The sequence below is a fragment of the Mesoplodon densirostris genome, chromosome 5 (genome assembly GCF_025265405.1).
Source record: "Mesoplodon densirostris isolate mMesDen1 chromosome 5, mMesDen1 primary haplotype, whole genome shotgun sequence".
Classification (NCBI taxonomy): Eukaryota; Metazoa; Chordata; class Mammalia; order Artiodactyla; family Ziphiidae; genus Mesoplodon; species Mesoplodon densirostris.
In genome coordinates this window covers 46,858,577-46,877,985 of record NC_082665.1, presented here as the reverse complement: position 1 = coordinate 46,877,985, position 19,409 = coordinate 46,858,577, and the positions used below count along the sequence as shown (strand labels likewise).

The 19,409-nt window shown below is 40.8% G+C and overlaps 1 protein-coding gene across 11 annotated transcripts in view; it reads right to left on the bottom strand.

The window, feature by feature from the left end:
* Positions 1 to 19,409, bottom strand: part of ST3GAL6 (ST3 beta-galactoside alpha-2,3-sialyltransferase 6) — an 81,540-nt gene that overhangs the window by 44,304 nt on the left and 17,827 nt on the right. For 5 of the 11 annotated variants that reach the window (XR_009532564.1, XM_060098655.1, XM_060098661.1 and 2 more), the window contains exon 2: positions 15,595 to 15,755. The exons of 4 other annotated variants lie outside the window; for them this stretch is intronic. The gene's annotated coding sequence lies outside the window, so the exon portion shown is untranslated. Of the gene's footprint in view, positions 1 to 13,909; positions 13,988 to 15,594; positions 15,756 to 19,409 lie in introns of those variants that run through there. 2 more of the 11 variants (XM_060098659.1, XM_060098660.1) reach the window with 2 other exon arrangements.

Here is a 19,409-nt window from a genome sequence, read left to right as displayed (position 1 = left end):
AAAACCCTGTGGGTATCTCAGTCAATATCACATGACTCCAAGGAAGAAACATGCTTCCACACACAGACGGACCCAGCCTGCCCAGCCTCTCTCCACCCAGTGACCTCTAGGCTCAGCTGCAGACACACCCCAGTGCCCATCTGTAGGCTCAGCTCCACCCCAACCTCTGAGCCTGAGAAGCCTCCAGCAGCAGCTCAACAGTTTGGTCAGGTTCCTACTGATCCCACACTTGGACATGTCATCCACCTGGCCTGAGTTCCCGTTGCCGGGTCCCTGAATTACATCCTAGTTTTCCATTCCTAGTTTTCATTCTTCTCTCTCTCAGCTACCCCAGTAGCTCAGCAATCAAACATCCAATTCTCAGGAACTAGAATCCTACACCATGTACTCATCCACTCTATCCCTCGATACCCTCTGCTTCCCCAGTGACAGAGGTCTTGCTCTGCTGCTGTTCGGTCTCCTCTCTCATCCAGCATACCTCTGCTCAACAAAAATACTCGATAACTTGCATCTTTGGGCAAAATAGACAAGGACACCCCATCTGGATCCACACAGCCCTGTGGGCACATAGCTTGGCATGGGCAGGATTTCAACCACAACTTTCCTCTCAGCCAGGTGCCCTTGTTCAAGGTTCACCTCCACAATCTTACCAGGTGGCCCTGCTCTCAGCCTGTGTCCATTCAACCCTGGGAGAGACTCTTCTTCATTCAGGTCTCCACCAGACCTCAGCTCACACTGACACATACCCGAGACTGTCTGAACGTGGCAACAGATCTTACATCCTGCCTTCCCTCCTCTTCGTATTTACTGCTCAGCTTATGACTCTCCTCTGCAATCACATGCCCCTGTGAGCGTGAGCTGCAGCTCTACCTATGTATTAATGTCTAAGTCTCTTAGTCCAGACCCATGGGTCCCCTAAGCCTCCTAGATCTAGCCATCTCCATAGAGCCCAAACCTTAAAGAAGACACACAGGACCTCGCAGCAATGGATGGAAAGGCCTCAGTCCTCTTTAACTCTGTTATTACCCCTCTTTCAGGTAATGATCCGTATCATTAATAGTATGATCCAAATGTGTCCGGAAGCCTCATTTATATACCAAGGACCTCCACCCTCTGGTGCTGATGATCATATAAATAATAGCACACTTTATTAAGTACTTACAAGATGCCCAGCACTGCACTAAGCCCTTTTCACATATGATGATGAAAACAGGGGTGCTATCATCCCAACTCAAGAGATCCTTCTGGGTTTTTATATTGTACATTATGGGAAACTTCTAAATTGTACATTCTGGAGAACTATAATCACTGTATTTTTTTTTTTTTTAATCGGTATGCGGGCCTCTCACTGCTGTGGCCTCTCCCATTGTGGAGCACAGGTTCCGGATGCACAGGCTCAGCGGCCATGGCTCACGGGCCCAGGTGCTCCGCGGCATGTGGGATCTTCCCAGACCGGGGCACGAACCCATGTCCCCTGCATCAGCAGGCGGACTCTCAACCACTGCGCCACCAGGGAAGCCCTAATCATGGTATTTTTTAACTATAACAGCATGAAATTAATATAGTTACTTAATACCTTGTTAAGCAAGGGAATGATACACATTAAAGTAGGCATTTATTAAAATATACTTACTTAGAAACATTAAAATACAAAAGAAAAAACTGTTCATTTCACAATTAGAGATAAATCTTAAGGAATTAGTAGTCTGGTTGATCAGATTTCTACTAGAAGGATCTGAAAATTCTCAATAGGCCAAAATTTAAAAATAAAAATAGCACATATAAAATTCAGTATGCAATATTACACCTAAATTCAGTATGCAATATTACACCTAAAAAAGCTAAATTTAAATCTGAAGTTCTGAGCTACTGTTATTTAATACAAATTAAGAGGGAAAAAATCTGATATTACTGAGTAAATTAATAGAAAATTATAATTTGATTTACGTACCTCCTCCCTGGAAAAGCTATTAGTATAGTTTCAACAAACTGGAGCAACTGTATACATTCTGGCTGATTTCTAAATACATAGTTTTTTCCTTTCTGCATAGCAGAAGAAGAATATGCATAATTTTCTTTCCCTCTTCTTCCCCTCAATGCTTCTGCTATACCATGCTATGGAGCTAGTATACACACATCTCCTGTTTCAGTCTTTCAAGAAAGCCAGTGCTTGGCTCTACCCACCACCAGTCCCCCCCCATCAAGAAGCTTGCACAAGCCTCTTAGATAGCCTAACCCACCAGAGGGCAGACAGCTGAAGCGAGAAGAACTACAATTCTGCAGCCTGTGGAACGAAAACCACACTCACAGAGAGACAGACAAAATGTACAGGCAGAGGACTATGTACCAGACGAAGCGACAAAATAAAACCCCAGAAAAACAACTAAATGAAGTGGAGACAGGGAAAAGAGATTCAGAATAATGATAGTGAAGATGATCCAAGACCTCGGAAAAAGAATGGAGGCAAAGATCGAGAAGATACAAGAAATGTTTAACAAACACCTAGAAGAATTAAAGAACAAACAGAAATGAACAATACAATAACTGAAATGAAAACTACACTAGAAGGAATCAATAGCAGAATAACTGAGGCAGAAGAATGGATAAGTGACCCGGAAGACAGAATGGTGGAATTCACTGCCGTGGAACAGAATAAAGAAAAAACAATGAAAAGAAACGAAGACAGCCTAAGAGACCTCTGGGACAACATTAAACACACCAACAATCGCATTATACGGGTCCCAGAAGGAGAAGAGACAGAGAAAGGACCCAAGAAAATATTTGAAGAGATTATAGTCAAAAACTTCCCTAACATGGGAAAGGAAATAGCCACCCAATTCCAGGAAGCACAGAGTCCCAAGCAGGATAAACCCAAGGAGAAACACAGTGAGACACATAGTAATCAAACTGACAAAAATTAAAGACAAAGAAAAATTATTGAAAGCAACAAGGGAAAAATGACAAACAGCATACAAGGGAACTCCCATAAGGTTAACAGCTGATTTCTCGGCACAAACTCTATAAGCCAGAAGGGAGTGGCATGATATCTTTAAAGTGATGAAAGGGAAGAACCTACAGCCAAGATTAGTCGACCCGGCAAGATCCCGCAGAGAAATCAAAAGCTTTACAGACAAGCAGAAGCTAAGTGTATTCAGCAACACCAAACCAGCTCTACAACAAATGCTAAAGGAACTTCTCTAAGTGGGAAACATAAGAGAAGAAAAGGACCTACAAAAACAAACCCATAACAATTAAGAAAATGGTCATAGGAACATACATATCGATAATTACCTTAAACGTGAATGGATTAAATGCTCCAATCAAAAGACACAGGCTCGCTGAATGGATACAAAAACAAGGCCCAAGGCCCATATACATGCTGTCTACAAGACACCCACTTCAGACCTAGGGACACATACAGACTGAAAGTGAGGGGATGGAAAAAGATATTCCATGCAAAGGGAAACCAAAAGAAAGCTGGAGTAGCAATACTCATATCAGATAAAATTGACTTTAAAATAAAGAATGTTACAAGAGACAAGGAAGGACAGTACATAATGATCAAGGGATCAATCCAAGAAGAAGATATAACAATTATACATATATATGCACCCAACATAGGAGCACCTCAATACATAAGGCAACTGCTAACAGCTATAATAGAGGAAATCGACAGTAACACAATAATAGTGGGTGACTTTAACACCTCACTTACACCAATGGACAGATCATCCAGACAGAAAATTAATAAGGAAACACAAGTTTTAAATGATACAATAGACCAGACAGATTTAATTGATATTTATAGGACATTCCATCCAAAAACAGTAGATTACACTTTCTTCTCAAGTGCACATGGAACATTCTCCAGGAGAGATCACATCTTGGGTCACAAACCAATCCTTGTTAAATTTAAGAAAACTGAAATTATATCAAGCATCTTTTCTGACCACAATGTTATTAGATTAGAAATCAATTACAGGGAAAAAAACGTAAAAAACACAAACACATGGAGGCTAAACAATACGTTACTAAATAACCAAGAGATCAAAGAAGAAATCAAAGGGGAAATCAGAAAATACCTAGAGACAAATGACAACGAAAACACAATGATCCAAAACCAATGGGATGGAGCAAAAGCAGTTCTAAGAGGGTAGTTTACAGCAATATAATCCTACCTCAAAAAACAAGAAAAATCTCAAATAAACAATCCAACCTTACACCTAAAGGAATTAGAGAAAGAAGAACAAACAAAACCCAAAGTTAGTAGAAGGAAAGAAATCATAAAGATCAGAGCAGAAATAAATGAAATAGAAATAAAGAAAACAATAGCAAAGATCAGTAAAATTCAAAGCTGGTTCTTTGAGAAGATAAACAAGATTGATAAACCTTTAGCCAGACTCATCAAGAAAAAAAGGGAGAGGACTCAAATCAGTAAAATTAGAGATGAAAAAGAAGTTACAATGGACACCACAGAAATACAAAGCATAAGACTACTACAAGCAACTCTATGCCAATAAAATGGACAACCTGGAAGAAATAGACAAATACTTCGAAAGGTATAACCTCCCAAGACTGAACCAGGGAAAAATAGAAAATATGAACAGACCAATCACAAGTAATGAAATTGAAAATATGATTAAAAATCTTCCAACAGGGACTTCCCTGGAGGCGCAGTGGTTAAGAATCCGCCTGCCAATGCAGGGGACACAGGTTTGATCCCTGGTCTGAGAAGATCCCACATGCTGCAGAGCAACTAAGCCTATGTGCCACAACTACTGAGCCTGTATTCTACAGTCTGCAAGCCACAACTACTGAATCATGTGCGCCTAGAGCCCGCACTCCGCAACTAGAGAAGCCACTGCAATGAGAAGCCCGTGCACCACAAGGAAGAGTAGCCCCTGTTCACCGCAACTAGAGAAAGCCTGTGCGCAGCAACAAAGACCCAACGCAGACAAAAATAAATAAAATTTTTAAAATTTATTTTTAAAAAAAGTCTTCCAACAAACAAAAGTCCTAGACTGGATGCATTCACAGGTTAATTCTATCAAACATTTAGAGAAAAGCTAACACCAATCCTTCTCAAACTCTTCCAAAAAATTGCAGAAGAAGGAATACTCCCAAACTCATTCTACGAGGCTACCATCATTCTGATACCAAAACCAGACAGAGATACTACAAAAAAAGAAAATTACTTACCAATATTACTGATGAGTATAGATGCAAAAATCCTAAACAAAATAATAGCAAACAGAATCCAACAACACATTAAAAGGATCATACCCCATGATCAAGTGGGATTTATCCCAGGGAGGCAAGGATTCATCAATATATGCAAATCAATCAATGTGATACACCATATTAACAAACTGAAGAATAAAAACCATATGATCATCTCAACAGATGCAGAAAATGCTTTTGGACAAAATTCAACACCCATTTATGACAAAAACTCTTCAGAAAGTGGGCATAGAGGGAACCTACCTCAACATAAAAAAGGCCATATATGGCAAACCCATAGCAAATATCATTCTCAGTGGTGAAAAACTGAAAGCATTTCCTGTACGATCAGGAACAAGACAAGGATGTCCACTCTCACCACTATTAATCAACATAGCTTTGGAAGTCCTAGACATGGCAGTCAGAGAAGAAAAAGAAATAAAAGGAATACAAATTGGAAAAGAAGAAGTAAAACTGTCACTGTTTGCAGATGACATGATACTATACATAGAGAATCCTAAAGATGCTACCAGAAAACTACTAGAGCTAATCAATGAATTTGGTAAAGTTGCAGGATACAAAATTAATGCACAGAAATCTCTTGCATTCCTATACACTAACAATGAAAGATCAGAAAGAGAAATTAAGGAAACAATCCCATTCACCACTGCAACAAAAAGAATATACCTAGGAATAAACCTACCTAAGGAGGTAAAAGACCTGTACTCAGGGCTTCCCTGGTGGCGCAGTGGTTGAGAGTCCGCCTGCCGAGGCAGGGGACAGGGGTTTGTGCCCCGGTCCGGGAGGATCCCACATGCCCCTGAGCCTGCGCGTCCGGAGCCTGTGCTCCGCAACGGGAGAGGCCACAGCAGTGAGAGGCCCGCGTACAGCAAAAAAAAAAAAAAAAAAAAAAAAGATCTGTACTCAGAAAACTATAAGACACTCATGAAAGAAATCAAAGATGACACAAACAGATGGAGAGATATACCATGTTCTTGGATTGGAAGAATCAACATTGTGAAAATGACTCTACTACCCAAAGCAATCTACAGATTCAATGCAATCCCTATCAAATTACCAGTGGCATTTTTTTACAGAACTAGAATAAAAAATCTTAATATTTGTATGGAGACACAAAAGCCCCTGAATAGCCAAAGCAATCTTGAGGGAAGAAAACGGAGCTGGAGGAATCAGACTCTCTGACTTCATACTATACAAAGCTACAGTAATCAAAACAATACGGTACTGGCACAAAAACAGAAATATAGATCAATGGAACAGGATAGAAAGCCCAGAGATAAACCCACACGCCTATGGTCAACTAATCTACAACAAAGGAGGTAAGGCTATACAATGGAGAAAAGACAGTCTCTCCAGTAAGTAGTGCTGGGAAAACTGGACAGTTACATGTAAAAGAATGAAATTAGAACACTCCCTAACACCATACACAAAAATAAACTCCAAATGGATTACAGACCTAAATGTAAGACCAGGCACTATAAAACCCTTAGAGGAAAACATAGGAAGAACACTGCTTGACATCAATCACAGCAAGATCTTTTTTGATCCACCTCCTAGAGTAATGGAAATAAAAACAAAAATAAACAAATGGGAACTAATGAAACTTAAAAGTTTTTGCGAAGCAAAGGAAGCTACAAACAAGACAAAAAGACAACCCTCAGAATGGGAGAAAATATTTGCAAACGAATCAATGGACAAAGGATTAATCTCCAAAACATATAAACAGCTCATACAGCTCAATATTTTTTTTTTTTTCTTTTTGCGGTATGCGGGCCTCTCACTGTTGTGGCCTCTCCCGTTGCGGAGCACAGGCTCCGGATGCGCAGGCCCAGCGGCCATGGCTCACGGGCCCAGCCGCTCCGCGGCATATGGGATCCTCCCAGACCGGGGCACGAACCCGTATCCCCTGCATCGGCAGGCGGACTCTCAACCACTGCGCCACCAGGGAGGCCCCAGCTCAATATTTAAGAAACAAACAACCCAATCAAAAAATGGGCAGAGGACCTAAATAGACATTTCTCCAAAGAAGACATACAGATGGCCAAGAAGCACATGAAATGCTGCTCAACATCACTAATTATTAGAGAAATGCAAATCAAAACTACAATGAGGTATCACCTCACACCAGTTACAATGGGCATCATGAGAAAATCTACAAACAACAAATGCTGGAGAGGGTGTGGAGAAAAGGGAACCCTCTTGCACTGTTGGTAGGAATGTAAATTGATACAGCCACTATGGAGAACAGTATGGAGGTTCTTTAAAAAACTAAGAATAGAATTACCATATGACCCAGCAATCCTACTACTGGGCATATCCCCAGAGAAAACCATAATTCAAAAAGACACATGCACCCCAATATTCACTGCAGCACTATTTACAATACCCAGGACATGGAAGCAACCTAAATGTCCACTGACAGACAAATGGATAAAGAAGATGTGGTACATATTTACAATGGAATATTACTCAGCCATAAAAAGGAACGAAATTGAGTCATTTGTAGAGATGTGGATGGACGTAGAGAAAGACTGTCATACAGAGTGAAGCAAGTCAGAAAGAGAAAAACAAATATCATATATTAACGCATGTATGTGGAATACAGAAAAATGGTACAGATAAACCGGTTTGCAAGGCAGAAATAGAGACACAGATGTAGAGAACAAACATATGGACACCAAGTGGGGAAAGTGGCAGTGGGGGGGGGGGTGTGTGATGAATTGGGCGATTGGGATTGACATGTATACACTGATGTGTATAAAATAGATAAGTAATAAGAACCTGCTGTATAAAAAATAAATAAAATTTAAAAAATAATTAAAAGAAAGCCAATGCTTTTCCCAGAGTTCATCCTTAGCATATGTAGACAGATCTTTTCAGCTAATAAAAGCTAAGCTGTCACTGCCAAAGCAGATGACCAAATCCTGTCCCCAAAATTGGGTATGCTCACTGCAAAGAATATAAAAAGAGAAATGATGTTTCAGCAGAATTTTGTTTCTTAATAGTGCAGCAAGACAGACTAAAATCATTCAGCTAATAGCACACTATATTAGATGTTAAAAATAAATGAACTGAAGTTCCTGTTTTCAAGATCTCTCCCTTTAGCCTCAGCTTCATTGAAAATACACAAAGAAGCTTTTAAGGGAACTTCTTATGGTCCTACTGTTTATTCATATTTTCTCCCAGAGACCCATTTCTTTTCCCAGAGTGGAAATTTTCTCTATTTCTTATATTAATGTCCTATTGATAAGATAGACTCTAAAGAGTAATAGATATTGTTAACTGGTTAATGACGGTGGCCAATTTTTAAAATTAACTGTGGAACATACCTGGTGGCGCAGCGGTTGAGTCTGCCTGCCAGTGCAGGGGACACAGGTTTGATCCCTGCTTTGGGAATATTCCACATGCCATGGAGCAACCGGGTCCGTGAGCCACAACTACTGAGCCTCTGCTCTAGAGCCCTCGAGCCACAACTACTGAGCCCGCGTGCCACAACTACTGAAGCCCACATGCCTAGAGCCTGTGCTCTGCAACGAGAAGCCACCACAATGAGAAGCCCGAGCACCGCAGTGAAGAGTAGCCCCCACTCACCGCAACTAGAGAAAGCCCACGCGCAGCAATGAAGACCCCAAGCAGCCAAAAATAAACTTTTAAAAAATTAATTAAATTAACTAAATATTTAATATTTAATATTAACTAAAATTATAATAAAATCCACCACTTTTAAGTGCACAATTTCATGAGTTTTCACAAATCTGTAAGGCTGTGTAACAACCACCAAAATCATACTAAACATTTCCAACAAGCCTAGAAGTTCCTGTGTTGTCCCTCTTTGCAGCCAACTCTCTTCCCCTAGTTCCTGGCCCCTGATCTGTTTATCACTATAGTTCTGCTTTCTCTAAAAGTTCATATAAATGGAATCATACAGTATGTATCTTATTTCTGGCTTATTTATATTAGTATAATGCTTTTGAAAAAAACTGTTCATGTTGTTACTTCTACCAGGAATTCATGTCTTTTTCCTTATTACTGTGGACAAAAAAAAAAAAAAGAAAAAAAGCTTGCCTACCATTTCAGCAAACAGCAATGTTGCCCACCAGCAAACCATCAGCCACTGCAGCCACCGCCCCCCCACAACACCCCCGGTCCCCCAACAGTGTACCCTGAGGTGGAGAAAAACAGGATATGGGCCTAGACAGTTAAGATGTATATCGAAGGAATAATTTCAATGAGCCCAGACTTTGCATCTTCCCACACATAGAAAAGTACTAACATCATTAACTTGAGATGTCTGTTTTTTAGCAGTAATCTTTTGATGTTCAACTACGTCTGTATGTTTGTTTCAGCAAAAACTCCTCTATATCCTGGCTTCTCCCTTACCTCTTTGGAACAGGTCCTCAGAGCTATCTAAGGCACTCTCAGGTTATAGTCCTCAGAAAGGGCACTGAATAAAACATAATTCTCAGCTTCTAGGTTGTGCACTTTTTAAAATCAGTTGACATTGCTAAGTAGTATTCCACTGTATGGCTACACCACAATCACAATTTGTTTATCAATTCACCAGTTAATAAACATTTGGTTACTTTTTGGGTTTAGTTATTATAAATACAGCTACTGAAACCAAGCAGGACCCTGTGGGGCCCCTGGGCATGGAAGCATTTCTGTGTCCCCTGTTCCTTGTTTGTAGGGAACAGACTCTAGCCTCCATGACCTTCCCTGAGTTCCTAAGGGTAGATTCCAACAGTTGCTAATCAGGGAAGGGAGAGGATGCAGAGTCAAGGGAGGAGCAGTCAAGAAACAGTGGTGCCGCCTGCTTGGAGCAGAGTCCTGGCTCTGCCTCAAGGGACACACATAACAATATCTTTAAGCTCTTCTGTAGAACTAAAACACCGACAAAATGCAAGATGTTCCAGAGAGAAGAGCACAGTTGGATAACCTCAAAGCTCATCAGAAGACCACATGAGGCTAGATTAAAGGAGTATAGGACCTGCGCACACCCTGAACCTTATCAGCGACCCCACCCTTGAACTACTGCTATAGAACTCCTCACCAAATCCTCCCAGGTAGGGACGAGCCTTCTGTGTTCCCCTCTGCCTGGTGAAGCAATAAAGCTATTCTTTTTTATTTCACCCCAAAGTGTCTCCAAGATTCAATTTGGCACCAGGGCACAGAGGCCGAGATTTTGGCATCACTACATTGAAAATTCAAGCACAAGATTTTGGGTAGGCATGTGTTTTCACGGGTCATATCGTAAATGTACTTTTAACTTTTTATGAAAATTTTATATTACATTCCGGTGCCTATTTCTGAACAACAGATTTGCTTCAATTGCTCAGTTAAAAGGAAAAATCCCCTATCGGTAACAATTCAAATTATTGACACCGCTGAATAATACAAATCACTGACGGGGTAAGAATGGATTAATCTATTACTATTGAACATTCATTATGCATGTGTACTCTATTTTAAGACATGGCAAACAGAGCTCAGTCTGGCGAGGGAAGTTACACTGTTCCAAGATGACTATGATTATCTGTTGTGGGAAGTAAAATTAAATATTTTTGACCCCTGCTCCTCAGAGTGTGGTCCACAAACCAGCAGTATTGAAACCAAGCAGGACCCTGTGGGTCCCTCCCTGGTACAAAACCTTTCTGTGTCCCCCATTTCCTGTTTGTAGGAAATAGGCTTCATTCTGCCTCCTAGACCTTCCCTGAGTTCCAAAGGGCAGATTCAAACAGTTGCTAATTAGGGAAGGGAGGGGATGCAGAAACAAGGGAGGAGCAATCAAGAAACAATAGTGCAGCCTTGGGCAGGGTCCTGGTTCCTCCTCAAGGAATATACACAACAATATATCTTTGAATTCTTCTGCAGGAACTAAGGCCCCCACCCAGGTGGAGGATGGTAACTTCAGGCGGAGCACAAGAGTCCTGGAGCACCACCCTGTTACCTCACCAACCAATCAGAAGAAATTCACACACCCTGCAGCCCTCACCCCAAATTTTGCCTATAAAAACTTCTCCCCAAAAACCATTGGGGAGTTCGGGGTTTTTGAACACAAGCCACCTGTTCTCCTTGCTTGACCCTGCAATAAACCTTTCTCTGCTCCAAACTCTGACACTTCGGTTTATTTGGCCTCACTGTGTGTTGGGCACATGAACTTGCATTTGGTAACAGTATTGGCATCACCTGGGAACTTGGTAGCGCTGCAGAATCTCAGCTCCACCCCTTGATCTACTGAGTCAAATGTGCATTTTAACAAGATCCCCAGGTGATCTGTGTGTTTGAGAAGCACTGCTGGAGAAGGTCAGAAGAAAGAGGAATCATAGCCCATGGAGAGGATCAGGGCTTCACAAAAAACAGTTGTTGAGAGGAACTGAAAGCTCATTCTAAGTTCCATGCTACCTCTTTTAAGAATCTTTTGGGCTTGACCTTTTAAAATTTCCAATCAACAAAATTTTCCCTGAACAAACTAGTGAGACTCTCTTTGAAAATAAGTGGCTTTGAGAAACATTTCCATCATCATTCTAGGGGATATTTGTGGTCTCTCTGTAAATTCCCTGGATATTTTCATTCCTATATTGTTTACAGCCTTATCCTTCCACCTTCCATCTACTACCAGTATCACCACTGCTATTTTTGAGAGAAAATATACAGATTACATCTCTCAGATTACATCTACGTGGCACACACTTCATCCTGCATCACCTTCTGATTCACCTAAAAGGGCCAACTGAATCACCACTCACAACAACATTTCCAATTATTGCTATTCACACCTGGGACCTAGGAATTACAGATCTTAGAGCTGGAAAGACTGCAAGAGTTCAGAGCATTTAGACAGAGTAAGGTCTTATGTCACCACATTACAGGAGAAGCAGACAGGATTTAGAAAAAAGTAAAAACTTGCCAAAGGTGACCTCACTCATAAGTAGCAGAGTTGGCAGTGCAGGAGAACATTTTTATGTGGATTTTCCTCCAGCATGATTCCAGGCACATCATGGGTACACAACAATAACCCACTAGTCTTCATTTCATTCCAATCCTCTCAAATCTCTATGGTTTTCAATTCGTGAAACACCTCCGTTGGGTGGCACTGCGTCTCACTGCTGCTGCATGAGCTTCTAAATCTTTCTCTTCCTTCTTGGCACACCTAAATACAGGTGTTCTCAAGCTCTTATCTTTTTTGGTAGGCGGGCCTCTCCCGTTGCGGAGCACAGGCTCCGGACGCGCAGGCTCAGCGGCCATGGCTCACGGGCCCAGCCGCTCCGCGGCATGTGGGTTCTTCCCGGACGGGGGCACGAACCCGTGTCCCCTGCATCGGCAGGCGGACTCTCAACCACTGCGCCACCAGGGAAGCCCTCAAGCTCTTATCTTAATCCTATTTCCTAAACCCATGTTCTCATTACTTCTCAGCTGCTAGCAATGATCTCTAATCTATCTTCCCTTTAAATCAGCCCATGTGCTGCACTGGCATAAACTCCTCAAAGCAAGCCCGGCTCTCATTTTGTCATCCACCCCACAGGAAAACCTTCAGTGTTATCCCATTGTCTGCCAAATACACATAAAATCACTTAGCCTGGCATTTAAGACTTCTTTAATTTGGCCCTTCCATCTTCCTTCTCATCTTCTTCATGTAATTTCTTCTCTGCAGGTAGCAACGCAATTAGGTGTTAAGGTTGTCTGCTTGGCAATCAGACACCCTGGGTTTGTTTTGAGTCTCAGCTTTACCTCCGTCTAGATGTATGACCCTAGGAAGTTTCTTAACCTCTTTATACCTCACCTGTAAAATGGGAATAAAGATAGTACCTAATAGAGCTATATAATTTGTAAATATAAAGCACTTAGAAAAATGTCTGGCACATGGTAAGGACTCTCCTAATCTTGTTTTTAATTCTTCTTTTAAAACTAATAAAGTATAAGCTGCCCATACACCAAGGCTTCAATAAAAGACTAACTTCAGGGGACTTCCCTGGTGGCACAGTGGTTAAGAATCTGCCTGCCAACACAGGGGACATGGGTTCGAGCCTTGGTCCGGGAAGATCCCATATGCTGCAGCGCAACTAAGCCAGTGTGCCACAACTACTGAGCCCACGTGCCTAGAGCCCGTGCTCTGTAACAAGAGAAGCCACCGCAATGAGAAGCCTGCACACTGCAACGAAGAGTAGCCCCTGCTCGCCACAACTAGAGAAAGCCCAAGCGCAGCAATGAAGATCCAACGCAGCCAAAAATAAATAAATAAATTTATTTAAAAAAAACAAACAAACCTAACTTCATAACATCCTGGTAAAGATACTGAAGAATTCATGACAGTTTACAGTAAGAGCCAAAAAAAGAAAGAAAATTAAGCTTCCATTACTATGCTAGCTATTATTTCTCCACATTTATTTTAAAATTTCAAAGTATCTGTGACAGGAAGGCTTACCCATCTGCTTCTAAATGTAAAACAAAAGGCATTCAAGATAAGAGTAATTCATTAGCAAAACTCATCTTAGGCCCTATTTCTGGCTATAGAAGCCATACCTTTCTATGCTTTTCATAATAAAACTGCTCTGAGTCCTAGTAAAACCAAACAACCTAGGTTTGTAATCAGCATATCAAATTTATGTCTTGAAGCAAGAAAGAAAATCAAGAACTTTACAGATAATCTGAGTTGGCAAATAGTTTTCACCTTACACTCTGATTTGGATCCATTAAAATGTTGAGAAGGATTCAAATATGGTACTCTAGTCTCAGAAACAAATGCCGGGGTCAGTCAGCAACATACAACAAGGTAAGGATGAAGAGTTGAATACCTGTTAGCCCTAGACTAGAGAATGGAGGAAGAAGAAAAAACAGTGCAACAGATGGCAATACAACTAGGTTAAATTTTCTGAACACTTATGTGACGAAACTTTTCTAAATGCTCTTGGTATATAATTCTTTTAATCCTCAAAAACATCCCTTAAGAAAGGTCATTCCTATCATACAGATGAAGACACTAAAGCACAGAGAAGTTATAATGTACCCAAGGATACCCAAGTAGTAAGTGGTGGAGCTGGGATTTGAACCCAGGCACATACCAGAATCCATGCTCTTCACCATTAGGCTATAAGGACTCAAAATATTTCCATATTCTTTTTTTTTTTTGCAGTACGCGGGCCTCTCACTGTTGTGGCCTCTCCCGTTGCGGAGCACAGGCTCCGGACGCGCAGGCTCAGCGGCCATGGCTCACGGGCCCAGCCGCTCCACGGCATGTCGGATCTTCCCAGACCGGGGCATGAACCCATGTCCCCTGCATCGACAGGCAGACTCTCAACCACTGCGCCACCAGGGAAGCCCTTTTTTTTTTTTTTTTTTTAATTTCCATATTCTTGACACAAGGAGATGTATAGATTGACAGGAAAGGCAGTTCCAGAAATCTCCAAGATGATTATAGCCCAGATTTCCTTCAATTAAGATGTTTCTGGCAGTAAGAAACCTGAAGATCCAGCCTTACCTTCAGCCTACATTCACAGTGCTCAAAAGTTCTGCAAGACCAGTGCCTCAGGACACTAGGGAAGGACTTTGAATCCACTCATAATCTTGGTATGAACGGTGAAGAGCTCAAGATTCCCAAGGACTAAATCCCAAAACCACTGTAAATGCCCAGATGTACCAATAGTACTAAAGCTAATACTGTAAGTCCATAAGTGTCCTTCATAAAATGATTTCCAAACAAAGCAGTAACATAACAAATTTGCTAGTAGAATAATTATTCTCTGACGAACCTCAACAAATCAGAAAGGCTATGGATTCATGGGTAAAACATGGAGCTAATTCCTAGAAGACATTTGAGCTCCAGAGCTTTCTCAGAATTTATAAATAGGTGTAAATTTGTACATGGGATTCCAGGCATAGTAAGGAGAATATACACACAAATTATATTAAGGTACTTCAATGAAATTATTACTAATTGTAGCATTAAAGACAGAGAGGGAACTAGAGTTCATTCTAACAAAGCTGGTTAACAGCACTTGCTACAATAGTTGTGATGCATGTAATATTCTAGTTGTAACTTCAGTTTACTTTTTCACTTCCATGTTGGTTTAGAACAGTCCCAAAAAGGCCCATTTAGACTGAGAATGAAAATAATAATTAAAACTTTCATAGCTCAGTTTTGGGATATGCTAGAGAGTCACTGGTTACCTAATATGTAGTTTCATAGGCCCTCTGGTCACCTGTTAAACTAGTAAGAGATAAATTAACAGGCAGCTGTATACAAAGAAGGAGAGGGTAAAGTCACCTGCCAGAGGGAAACACTGTATAAAAATATTTCAAGTGTTCCAACTTAACAGCTAGGAAGTCTGAGAAGACAGTCCTGTTGCCTTTGCTTACCTACGCTTTTAGGGGTCTGTTCCTAAAGGCCCGCTGTCCCCTGAGGACGTAGAATGTGGTAAGGGTGCCGGAGGCCCAGGAGGCTGCTGCTAAATTGTTGGAGCCTCTCCACTAGAAATTATCCAAGACAAAAGGTCGTGCTGCTTCTTCACTTGTAAGTGCTGAAATAAAACACAAAGGTAGCATGCTTATAAGGATGGTTTGGCTACCCGAGAAAAATCTTAAGCCATTAAAAATTTTTTTGAATGAAAATACTACTTTAGTAAACTCACTACGGGGCCCTCCTAAGATGCTCTGCAGGGTGATGTAATTACCAAAAACAAAACAAAACAAAATCCAACAGCAAAACCGGCTGCATGTATTATATGACTGTAACCCATGACTGGTTATGCACGGGATCCAGCTTAGTCTCCCTGAAAAAAATAACATATCCAGCTCAATTAATCCAGAGCAACCTGGTAATGAAAGAACCATCTGTCTTCTTTTTCAGCTTCTCTCCACACATACACACAGCTTTATTGTTCTATGCAGAGGTGAGAGAAGGAGCTGCTGGAAAACCTTCTGAAGAGGAAAGGGAGGGAGGGAGACAGGAGAATGTGGAGGAGGTCAAGAAGAACAAAAATATCCAGAAGGAAGTGAGGGGAAAGGAAGCGTGGGAAGTTAGAACGGCAACTACTTTAACAATGTGCCATGGGCCACTTTCTCCAAAAAATTTTGAAAAAAAAATCTCAAATGCTCCTGCTATAGCTTTTCTTACACAAGACTAAATAACCCTGATACAAAAACAAACAGAACAAACAAAACTGCATGCTCTATATTTCTTGGATTAGTAGAAAGTGTCATTTTTAAAAAAAATTTTAGGGGGCTTCGCTGGTGGCGCAGTGGTTGAGAGTCCGCCTGCCGATGCAGGGGACACGGGTTCGTGCCCCGGTCCGGGAAGATCCCACATGCCGCGGAGAGGCTGGGCCCGTGGGCCATGGCCACTGGGCCTGTGCGTCCGGAGCCTGTGCTCCGCAACGGGAGAGGCCACAACGGTGAGAGGCCCGCGTACCGCAAAAAAAAAAAAAAAAGAAAAGTGATTATGCTTAATTAAGAAAATCATAGAGTAACATGAAAAAATATTTAGATTCTACCAAGTAAAGAAAGTTTTAAAAAGCTGAGTACATTAAGATTATTTCCATGTGTTAGATGTACGTGTGGTAACACACCACTGAAAGAGAAAAAAGAAATCGGTTGATGTGCTGAATTGTGGATTATAGGGGACTTTTTTCTTAAAAGTTTAAAATTTATGGAGAAACAGAAAATGCTTATTTTCATATATCTCTATATGCATTTCACTTTTGAAGTGCTAAGCAGTTGGTGCATTTAGAAATTAGAAGAAAGGCAAAGTGGTCCTCTTTAGTGGCAATTGTTATAATTAGAAGTCTCCACCACGAAACAGAATTTTGAACCTAAGGAAATTACGGGTAATGATAAAGTTGAGCCTCAAAATCATTCTCCCTAAATGTATAGAAAGTACAACTCCTGGGTTCCTATGATCTTCAACCTACTACTATTTACTACCAGCTGGAGTAAAGGAGCAATCACAAATTTGAAATAGAAAGGTTAGTTAAGAAACTCCAAATAATGTCACACCAGGAACAGCTAGAGGGATGGGGATTTAGGTACACCTGGAGAAGCTTAAATCAAGGAAGGAAAACAAAAATGGCTATTCTCATGTCTGTATGGCCTTCATGGAAAAGAGGCATTAGCCTGGTACTGAATGCTACGGGGAGTTAAGCCAAGGCCAGTGAATGCAATATTCAAGGACTTATCTTTGAGCTCTGAACGGAAGAACTTGCTTAGGTTGCCTAAAGATAATACAGGTTCCATTGCTGGATAATGAGTCACTTGTTACTAAAGATACTCTGTTTTAAAAACCACTTGGGAAAAAAATAATTAATTAAAAAAATAAAACCCTAGGGGCTTCCCTGGTGGCGCAGTGGTTGAGAGTCCGCCTGCCGATGCAGGGGACACAGGTTCGTGCCCCGGTCTGGGAGGATCCCACATGCCGTGGAGCGGCTGGGCCTGTGAGCCATGGCCGCTGAGCCTGCGCATCCGGAGCCTGTGCTCCGCAACGGGAGAGGCCACAACGGTGAGAGGCCCACGTACCGCAAAAAAAAAATAAATAAATAAATAAAAAATAAAACCCACTTGGGAGGGCTTTGGATAGTAGTGCTTAATAAACTTTAATGTCCATTAACATCACCTGAGCATCTTGTTAAACTGTAGATCCTTATTCGTTAGGGCAGGTGGGGCCTAAGAGTATGCATTTCTAGCGAGTTCCCAGGTGGTGCCAATGCTGATGTAGCTCGGCTACAAGCGTTAGAATGTTATTTAAACCAGTGTTTCCCAAAGTGCAATCTTCTAACCACATGGCTGTAAAAGTACTCCAACCCTGATTTGGGGGCAGATGATTAATAAATAGGTAAAGTAGTTATTAGCAGAATTTTGCAGGCACACACCTTCAAATTTAAAAAAAAAGGGGGTGTATGGTGGTATCTTCCAGTACCCCCCCAGTGATACTTTTGAATAATAACCAATTTTGTCCAATTTTAAAGAATACATGTTTCATTTCAATTAAAAAAGGATTAAAAAATGATGCTTTTACTCCAAGCTTGGTAAATAACTGAAACCAAACAAGTGTGTCCTGATGAATGAATGAATGAATGAATGAATAAGTATATGCTCAGCATTAAAAATGCAGTTACTTATGATTTCAGTGTACAATGGTCAACAGAGAAGTAGGATAAGACAAAATATGGCTATAAAGTAAATTTTCCCAGTGATTTGTGTTACAAAATCATTTGCCTCCAAAGGTGGCGAGGGTAGACCCCTAAAGCTACATTTGTAGTCTTCTTTTTCAATGTAGGGCCTTGCATTGTTTTCCTAGCCCTGAAATTTCACCTCTCCACCACCTCATCTGGATCAAAAAATTCTTTCAATGCTTTGAAAGTTTCTTTCTTGTTCATATTTTGCTCAGCTCCCTACTTAGCTCATAAATTTGGGCTTTTAATCAGTTCAAAATTCTGTGTGATGTCTTTCCTGGGGAAATATGCTAATATCTGAACACACAGACCTTCCTCAAATTTTAAAGCATTCTTAGGTTTCTCTCCCAGAGTAAATAAACCCACAACTAAGAAGGAACCAGTTTCCTGTCTTTCCTCCTACTCTGTAAGTTCCCCTTCCAAAGGGTTTACTGTTTTATAGTTTGCTTAAAAGTTATAAGTAAAATTCCATCTGACTTACAAAAGCCCTTTCTTTCAAGCTACTTATTACATCAGTTTATTCTGAATGAACCTAGCTTATTCTGCTCCTTGAGAAGATTTCCTGTTTGTTAATTCCTCTTTTGCTACTTTTAAAAGAAAAAAGTGAGCTAGCTTGAGGGTAAACGATCAGATGAGCATGTATCAAATCTTAAGATTAAAGTGTTGGAAATGTTCCTGCTTTCCACAGTAAATGAAAGTATGTGATGATACTTATGTTACTATCCATCAGATGACCCTCCAAAGTCAAATTACAAATATTATGCAAATCTTAATTTGGGGTATCTTATAATTATTATTACAAATAAACCAGTACATGTGATACATATTTTTCTATTAAATCATATAGTCCTAGATTTACTTCTGAATACTAGCTAAATTAATCCTCTAGGCAAAGGGAGTCGATTCATTTCCTAGTAAAATTAACTCTGAAAGTTTTTACCTCTACTATAACTTTGCTGATTTAGTCAATAATTAATTTCCTAATGCCAGCCCTTGTCGTAGGCACTG